The sequence below is a fragment of the Gossypium hirsutum genome, chromosome A02, assembly GCF_007990345.1.
Source record: "Gossypium hirsutum isolate 1008001.06 chromosome A02, Gossypium_hirsutum_v2.1, whole genome shotgun sequence".
Lineage (NCBI taxonomy): Eukaryota > Viridiplantae > Streptophyta > Magnoliopsida > Malvales > Malvaceae > Gossypium > Gossypium hirsutum.
Window position 1 is genome coordinate 24,410,507 of NC_053425.1, and position 9,977 is coordinate 24,420,483.

Sequence of the window (9,977 nt, forward strand, 5' to 3'; positions counted from 1 at the left end):
ATGTACATGCCATTATATAACCTGTGATAGTGTGATATCTCCCAACTCTGATGAGAATTGTTTTATTAATAGCCAGAGATACTTTCCAACTGAGCTAATTCTGATAATGCTGAAAGCAATACTCAAGTGTCTAAGTAAAAATGTTACTTATGATGAAAGGGAACTCAAGAAGGTATGAAATAAATTTTTTATAATGAACATGTCGATGGAAAATGTTATGTTATATGTGTATATTTATAAAAGTTAAATTTTGAGGCTTTACGACCTCCACCCCCTCACCAGTACAGTTTTATACAATGAAATGCACAAGATTTATATTGATTAAGTTCACAAGTGTGAAACTGAAGAGTTCAGTGGCTGAATGATTAATAATGCAGTCAGAGCTGCGAATTGGTTAGTAAGTAAAGACGGTTTTAAAAGAGATATCATATTTTTTTGAAGATTATTCGGGATACGCAATGTCACTGTTAAGGAAGAAGTTATTTATGAGTAATCGACTTATTCAGGTATGGTATCTATAGAACAGATTAACCGAAATTTTTTTCTAAATTGGTTCCTTTAGTGAACTGAATAATGTGAGATTGTTGATGACTTTATTAGTTAGTGGAATAGTGATGAAATTACAAAGATATCTGAATGCATTTGTTATAATTGGGTATTTTACAGTGATTTCCTCTAGGTATTATATATATTCTTTTATGTTCAGAGATATATGTAAGTGTTTATTTTCAAATATGATTCTTATCACATAGAAAGGTTGGCTAATCATGATATTAGACAGAATTATTGTTAGTTTGTTTATTTATGATCGATGTTGCTCTATCTTCCTCTGATTTTCTAAACTATTATGTTTGATAGAAGACTTGATGAAAAGATCCATATGATACTATTTTCTACTTCTACTGGTTGAAGCTATGAATTACAAATATGCAATTTATATTGTCTCTATCACAACTGTTTCTAGTACTTATGTGCAATATTACTCTTCTGGATTTTCTCTGGGATATCATCAATCTCTTTATCATTCAATAAGGGTTGTATTCTAGGAAATTTGATAAAGTTTTACATTTTGGATTTCATTATCTCAGTTTTCTTATTATTCTTATGGTTTGATTTTATCTATCAAACATGATTTATCTGTAAAAGATATTCATTGGCTGGAGGTAATTACATTCATTGTTATAAATATTGACTCGATCATGTAGTTTTGTGATATGGATCATAGATTATAAAAATTGTATTACTGTACTGGTTATTATTGGGGCTAGTTTCAGTTTTCCTCTTCTGTTTTCAAGTGCACTATTGATGTTGAGGTAATATTCTACCTATACGGTTGAAATTTCGGTCCTATTATAGCACTGTGGTTTTTAATCTGAATGATGGTTATGGCTTTAGAAAAATTTAAAGCTTCTATGTTAATAATTGAAATTGTTACATCGATGACACGGTTATTATAGAAAGATGTAAGATTTGAATGGTTTGATAAGTGTAAACAAAGTTTTGACTAGATAAAAGCCCTATTGATCAAAGCATCAATTCTGATTCAGCCTGAAGCGGGTAAGGAATTTTTTATTTACAGTGATGCATCACTGAATAGGTTAGACTGTGTTTTTGTAGCACCCCGTACCCGAGACCATTACCGGAGTCGGACACGAGGGGTTCACAGACTAAATTCACCTATTTTCACAGTCCATTTTCAAAATTTCCAGACAGCTGACTAACTGCGTCACTGTCACCTTAAAAATCATATCTTGAGTTCCAAAACTCGAAAATCAGTTTCGTAAATTTTCCCTGAAACTAGACTCATATATCCATCCACAAATTTTTTCTAGAATTTTTGGTCAAGCCAATTAGTACAGTTTATTAGTTAAAGTCTCCCCTGTTACAGGGTTCGACTACACAGACCTTCCTGCATTCCAACTTTGATAACTCCTTATACAGAGCTTCAATACTTATGCCATTTGTTTCTAATGAAACTAGTCTCAAAAAGGAATCTATAAATATATGGCATGACTTCCAATTATCTCTGGTTAATTTATAATGAATTTCCAAAGTCAGATCAGGGGATCCAGAAATCGCTCTGGCCCTGTCCCACAAAAACTTGAATATCTCTTAAAATACGACTCATATGACCGTTTCGTTTCTTCGATATAGAAGTAGATTCATCAAGGTTCGATTACATAATTTATTCACTATTTAATTCCGTTCCTACTATTTTTAGTGATTTTTCAAATTAACACCACTGCTGCTGTCAGCATCTGCCTTTAAGGTAGACTTTACCTATTACACAGTTTCCATGATTCAACTAACCCTTTAGCATATATAGCACAAAGTATGATCGTGATTAACCATTCCAATGGCCAATCATTTCCAAGCATATCCATACCTCTCAATAACCATATACATACAAAATAATTATAACATTATGCTCAAAAATATATATAAGCCATTTTCGCATGGCTATCCAAATTTATACAAAACCGAAGGGTACATGACCCACAACAAAAAGGGTAGTCCTATACATGCCATTTCAAAGTTCAACCAAAAGTGTACCAAAAAGGGGGTTTGATAGTGTGGAGGACTTCGACTTCGACAATCCCGAGTCCGATAGCTGACGAACCAAAATCTATAAAACAGAGATCCAAATAAACGGAGTAAGCATTTAATGCTTAGTAAGTTTTGAGCCATAAAATTTGACACAACTAAAGTGTAACATTCATATGGCTAAACGGATAATTTCATATGCACAAATTCTCAATATCATACTTACTTCACATTACCAACCCTTATATTCATACACAAAAGATCAACTTAGCCAAAGGCCGGTAGCTCATTTATCGACTGAGCGAATACTATTTGTAAGGGATCAACTAATTCAAAGCATATACGAAACATACCTCATCGCTGGGATTTTACGAGCGTATTAATTGAAACTATTACAGCAAGGTCACTCGTTCCCAAGCCAAGTACCTTCGAGATTTAACCGGATATAGCTACTCGCTCGAATACCTTCGGGACATAGCCCGGATATAGTAACTCGCACAAATGCCTTTGGGACTGAGCCCGGATATAGTAACTCGCACAAATGCCTTCGGGACTTAGCCCGAATATGGTAACTCGCACAAATGCCTTCGGGATTTAGCCCGGATATAGTAACTCACACAAATGCCTTCGCGACTTAGCCCGGATATAGTAACTCGCACAAATGCCTTCGGGACTTAGCCCGGTTATCATCCAAATATTCATGCACATATCAATAAATCATGACACATCTATATTTCATTTTCATAATTAGAATTCAAACACAAGTCACGTATTAAGCAATCCCATTTTCGGCTCACTAGCCACATACAAACAGCATGGTTTAGTTTGCTTTATGACACGATCTCTATGCACATACGGCTACCCGTCATACGTATAGACTAATTAACTCAACATATAATTCAAGTAGAATCATCATATCACCGTATATTTGTTATGCTCATACGTCATGACTTAATCAAATCGTAAACTAAGTCTCGTTACTCGAAAACTTACTTTGGATGTTGTCGAACGATTTCGATGGCTATTCGACCACTTTTTCCTTCCCTTTATCAGATTTAGTTCCCCTTTGCTCTTGAGCTTAATTTAACAAATAAATTGATTTAATCACTTGAACATCAAGAAGAGAAACTCAAGGTGCTTAACCCATATATACATTAGACATTAGAGTTGCATGTGTATGAAATCATGAATCAAACTCAACATATTAGCCCACGCTCTCTTTCAGCCGATTATCTAAGCCAAGATAAAAGCATCAATATGATTGCCTCTAACCGAATACATGCAACACCAATCCATCTCATGTGGCCGAATATGCAAGTCTATGTTGAGGCCAATTATATACTTAATACCACATGTAAATGGCATACATTTTACTAACTAATGCATTACATATTATAACTCAATACGCATCCATCATTTACTCCATAACTGAAACACCATCATATATAAATATATACCTTAAGATAATATATATGTCATACCAATACATCATGTGCAAATATATATATGGGCAAGAGCCGAATCACAAAGTTGATTATAACCACCTCATATATTTTCATCATATACCCGAATGCACAAGTACATTATAATAACTTCCAACTCAATTCATGTTACAAATTTATACTTCACAAGAACAAATCATTAACCAAATATAAACATATATCCAAAACACAAATCTTACCTACCATGTAATAAGCATACCAAAATAAACTCTTTCTATGTTCGAATATAACCTAATATCATTTAATACCAAATCATGTATATTTTATTTTTACATGAACCATAGCCGAATCATTTTAACCATGAGTAACATAACAAACATAAATCATACCTATGGACCTAAGGTAGAACCAAGAAAGGAACTCATAAATATCAAGATGTAAGCAACTACCATTGTTCATCTAGATTTAGCATGAAACACAACCATCACCCTTATTAATCTCCATAGCTGAAAACCTTACTTATTCCAAAGTCACAATTTCAACATGGGTTACCAACAATAACTTGATATCTCACTCAATATCAACTAGGATTTCAAGAACTAGTGTCAACTTCCTGACCTTCATATTGACCTAAGATGACCGATTGCTTCACTCCTTTCTTCCTCCTTTCAATTCGGCCAAGAATAATCAAAGAACACAACTTGTTTTCATCACCGAATGCTCTTGTTCTCTCTTTTTTTTTTCTTTAGAATCGGCTAGGAAGAAACATGGATGATGACCTCTTTCTTTTTTTTTCTTTCATCATCTTACTAACCATTATTATTTTATCATTTCTAACATAAACCATTAACACAACATGTTTTATGACATGTTTTGCCCATCACCCTTTGTCATGGCCGGCCACTAGTAATTAAATGGGGGAAATTGACATGCAAGTCCACCCCTTTGATTACATGCACTAATAGATCCTTATAGATTAACCTATCACATTTCAAAAGTGTCACACATAAGTCCTATTGACGAAATTCACATGCAATTTATTAAATCGAAGCTTAAAACTTTCACACATTCATAATCACATATTTTAGACAATAAATATCATATTCAAATAATTTGGTGACTCGGTTTAGCGGTCCCGAAACCGCTTTCCGACTAGGGTCACTTTAGGGCTGTCACAACTCTCCCCCACTTAAGAAATTTTCGTCCCCGAAAATCTTACCGGTAAATAGGTTTGGGTATCGCTCTTTCATAGAGTTCTCGGGTTCCCAAGTAGCTTCTTCTATCCCGTGTTTGAGCCATAACACTTTTACTAAAGGAACCTTTTTGTTTCGTAACTCTTTCACTTCACGAGCTAGGATACGAATCGGCTCTTCTTCATAACTCATGTCGGATTGAATTTCAAGCTCTGATGGATTAATTACGTGTGACGGATCAGATCTATAACGTCGAAGCATCGAAACATGAAAGACGTCGTGAATCTTTTCAAGTTCAGGGGGCAAAATCAATCTATACGCAACTGGACCAACTCGTTCGGAGATTTCGTACGGCCCAATGAATCTCGGACTCAACTTGACCTTACGGCCAAATCTGAGTATCTTTTTCCAAGGCGAAACTTTAAGAAACACTTTATCTCCCACATGATATTCAATGTCTTTTCGTTTCAAATCCGCATACGATTTCTGACGATCTGTGGCTGCCTTCAGACTTTCACGGATTACTTTTACTTTCTGTTCAGCATCTTTAATCAAATCAACTCCGAAAATTTTACTTTCACCGAGCTCAGTCCAAAACAATGGTGTACGGCATTTACGACCGTACAAAGCCTCGTAAGGTGCCATCTTAATACTTGATTGAAAACTATTGTTGTAAGCGAATTCAATCAAAGGTAAATACCGCTCCCATGAGCCACTAAACTCGAGGATACAACATCTCAACATATCCTCAAGTATCTGAATTATCCGCTTGGATTGACCATCAGTTTGTGGATGAAAAGCGGTGCTAAAATGCAGCTTGGTACCTAAGCTTCTTGCAATTTCTTCCAAAATCACGAGGTGAATCTCGGATCTCTATCCGACACAATAGAAATCGGTACCCCGTGTAATCTCACAATCTGAGAAACATACAATTCAGCTAGTTTATGCAATGAAAAATCCAGACATACGGGGATAAAATGAGCCGACTTAGTCAGTCTATCAACAACAACCCAAATCGCATCTTTCTTACTTGTCGACAATGGCAACCCAGACACAAAATCCATCGTGATTCTATCCCATTTCCATTCAGGTATCATGATCGGCTGAAGTAAACCCGTAGGCACTTGATGTTCCACTTTCACTTGCTGACATATTAAACACTTCAAAACAAAATTGGAAATGTCTCGTTTCATACCATGCCACCAAAACTGACGTCTCAGATCGTTGTACATTTTCGTACTCACCGGGTGAATTGACATTCAGCTACAATGAGCTTCGTTCAGAATCATCGAAATGAGTTCTGAATTTCTTGGAACACACAACCGACTTCTGAACCTCAAACAATCGTCATCATCATTTTGAAACTCTGATTCCATATTCGGAACACATTCAGCCCATTTTGCAACCCATTCATCATCGACTTTCTGAGCTTCACGAATTTGATGAATCAACAATGGTTTGGCCTTTAATTCCGCCACTAACACATTGTCAGATAGAACAGACAAGTGTACATTCATCGCTCGTAAAGCAAACAGTGATTTACGACTTAAGGCATCCGCAACCACATTAGCCTTTCCCGGGTGATAGTCAATGACAAGCTCATAATCTTTTAACAACTCGAGCCAACGTCTTTGTCGTAGATTTAAGTCTCTTTGAGTCATCAAATATTTGAGACTTTTGTGATCCGAAAATACATGGCACTTCTCACCAAATAAGTAATTTCGCCATATTTTCAAAGCGAATACGATGGCAGCTAATTCGAGATCATGGGTCGAATAATTTTTCTCATGTGGCTTTAATTGTCTCGACGCACAGGCCACAACTCGACCTTCTTGCATCAATACGTAACCCAACCCAAGTAGGGAGGCATCACTATAAATGACAAACTCTTTGCCTGATTCGGGTTGCACTAGAATTGGGGCTTCAGTCAAATAAGTTTTCAGTTGATCAAAACTTTTCTAACATTTTTCCATCCATTCGAACTTAACATCTTTTTGAAGTAGCTTCGTCATTGGTGTGGCTATCATCGAGAAACATTTTACAAACCGTCGGTAGTAACTGGCAAGTCCCAAAAAGCTCCGAACCTCAGTAATATTTCTCGGAGGCTTCCAGTTAAGTATGGCTGAAATTTTGCTCGGATCAACTCGAATACGCGATGCGGATACCACATGGCCCAAAAAGCTCACCTCTCTTAACCAGAACTCACACTTACTGAACTTAGCATATAACTGCTTATCTCGTAAAATTTGCAACACTAATCTCAGGTGCTCGGCATGTTCGGTCTTATCCCTTGAATAGACCAAGATGTCATCAATAAACACAACTACGAACCGGTCCAAATACTGTCTGAAGATCCGATTCATCAAATCCATAAATACCGCAGGGGCATTAGTAAGCCCAAACGGCATCACTAAGAACTCATAGTGGCCGTATCTCGTTCTGAAAGCAGTTTTGGGTATATCTGAATCTCGTATTGGCAACTGATAATAACCCGATCTCAAATCTATCTTTGAAAACACTGAGGCTTCCTTTAGTTGATCAAACAAATCATCAATACACGGTAAAGGATATTTATTATTTATTGTCACTTTATTCAGCTGACGATAGTCGATGCACAACCTCATGGTTCCGTCCTTCTTTTTCACAAACAATACTGGTGCACCCCAAGGTGAGAAACTTGGTCGAGCGAAACCTCTATCCGTCAATTCTTACAACTGAGCTTTCAACTCTTTTAACTCGGTTGGTGCCATACGATACGGAGCTATCAAAATCGACGTAGTCCCGGGTATAAGCTCAATACCAAACTCTACCTCCTGAACAGGTGGTAAACCCGGTAATTCTTCGGGAAAAACATCCGAGTATTCACAAACCACCGGCATAGATTTGGGTTTCTTTTCTAACTCTTTGTCATCAAGTATATACGCAAGGTATGCTTCTCACCCCTTTCTTACATATTTCTGAGCCAACATTGATGACATTACAGCTGGCAACCCCTTTAAGTCCGTAGACACAACTCGGATTATCTCGTTATTTGCGCACCTCAAATCAATAGTCTTGCTTTTGCAATTCACAATCGCATCATGCACAGTCAACCAATCCAAACCGAGAATAACATCAAATTTATCAAACAGAAAAAGCATCAAGTCCGCCGAAAAACAGGAACCTCGAATTACTAGGGGACATTTCTTACACACTTTGTCGACGAGCACGTAACGACCCAAGGGATTTGACACCCGAATTACGAACTCAGTAGACTCAATAGGTAAAGTCTTACTGGATGCTAAGGTTTCACATATATAAGAATGAGTAGAACCAGGGTCAATCAAAGCAATCACATTAGTATCAAAGAGAGTAAAAGTACCGGTAATAACATCTGGCGAGGAAGCATCCTCGCGTGCGCGTATAGCATAAGCTCTAGCAGGAGCACGAGCCTCAGATCTGGTTGTAGCATCTCTAGATCCTCTCTGACCACCACTAGGATTTCCCGTGTTTCTAGATGGTCTACCTCGAGCAGTGGTAGCACCCGGTTTCCCACTCTGGTTTACATTCTGTTCAGACAACCTCGGGCAATCTTTAATAAAGTGGTCAATTGATCCGCACTTGTAACAGGATCGGTCATGGAATCTACAACTCCCCGAATGCCATTTACCACAATATTGGCACTCCGTTCTGTCTCGACGATCATTTCCAACACTGGCGATCGAAGTGACTCGTGTACCCACAGGGGGTCGATCACGATCTCGTCTAGAAAAGCCCGAAGTGTCTCTAGATCGGCCTAAGCCATATCTAAATTTCTTCGATGACTGTTGGAAGGGCTTCCCCGAAGACCTCTTACGAAACTCCTTTGCTCCCACCTCAGCTTTTCTTTTCTCCATACTGAGCTCCTCGGCTTTGGAAGCTCGCTCGACAAGTGCCACAAATTCCCGGATTTCCAAAATGCCAACATACAGCTTTATATCATCATTCAGTCCATCTTCAAAATGTTTACACATCACAGCTTCTGATGAAATGCATTCTCGCGCGTACCGGCTAAGCCTCACAAATTTTTGTTCATAGTCGGTAACCGACATGGAACTTGTTTAAGTTCAAGGAATTCCTTCCGTTTTTGATCCATGAATCTCTAACTGATATACTTTTTCCGAAACTCGGTTTGGAAAAACTCCCAAGTTACTTACTCTCTGGGCACAACAGAAGTCAACGTATTCCACCAATAGTAGGCAGAATCACGTAGCAAGGAGATAGTACACTTTAGGCACTCATTGGGTGTGCAAGATAGCTCATCGAGTACCCGAATAGTGTTGTCCAACCAAAATTCAGCTTGCTCGGCATCATCGCTGTCAGTAGCTTTAAATTCAGTAGCCCCATGTTTTCGGATTCTATCAACTGAGGGCTTATTTGACCTTATTTGGTCAGTTACCGGGGGTATTGTAGGTACGGGGGTGGTATTATTCGGGAATGGAGGTTGTGGAATAGCCGTATTAGTTCGAATGTATTGGTTGAACCAATCATTCATCACGCTATAGAAAGCTTGTCTAGCTTCATCATTCGGATTACTAGTAATAGGTTGAGAGTCCGCCGGAGCTGTCCCTTGTGCGGGAGCAGGCGCTACACTCTCAAGATCATTAGCTACCGCTCAGTCGAGATCGGGATCCATTACTATAAGTAAACACACTTGCAAATGTCAGAAATCACCACACTATCAAATAATCCCATAATGGCATGTATAGCTAGACCCAAACGTATTACGGTAGTCCTAGAATCGACTAAAATGTGGCTCTGATACCAATTTAATTGTAAC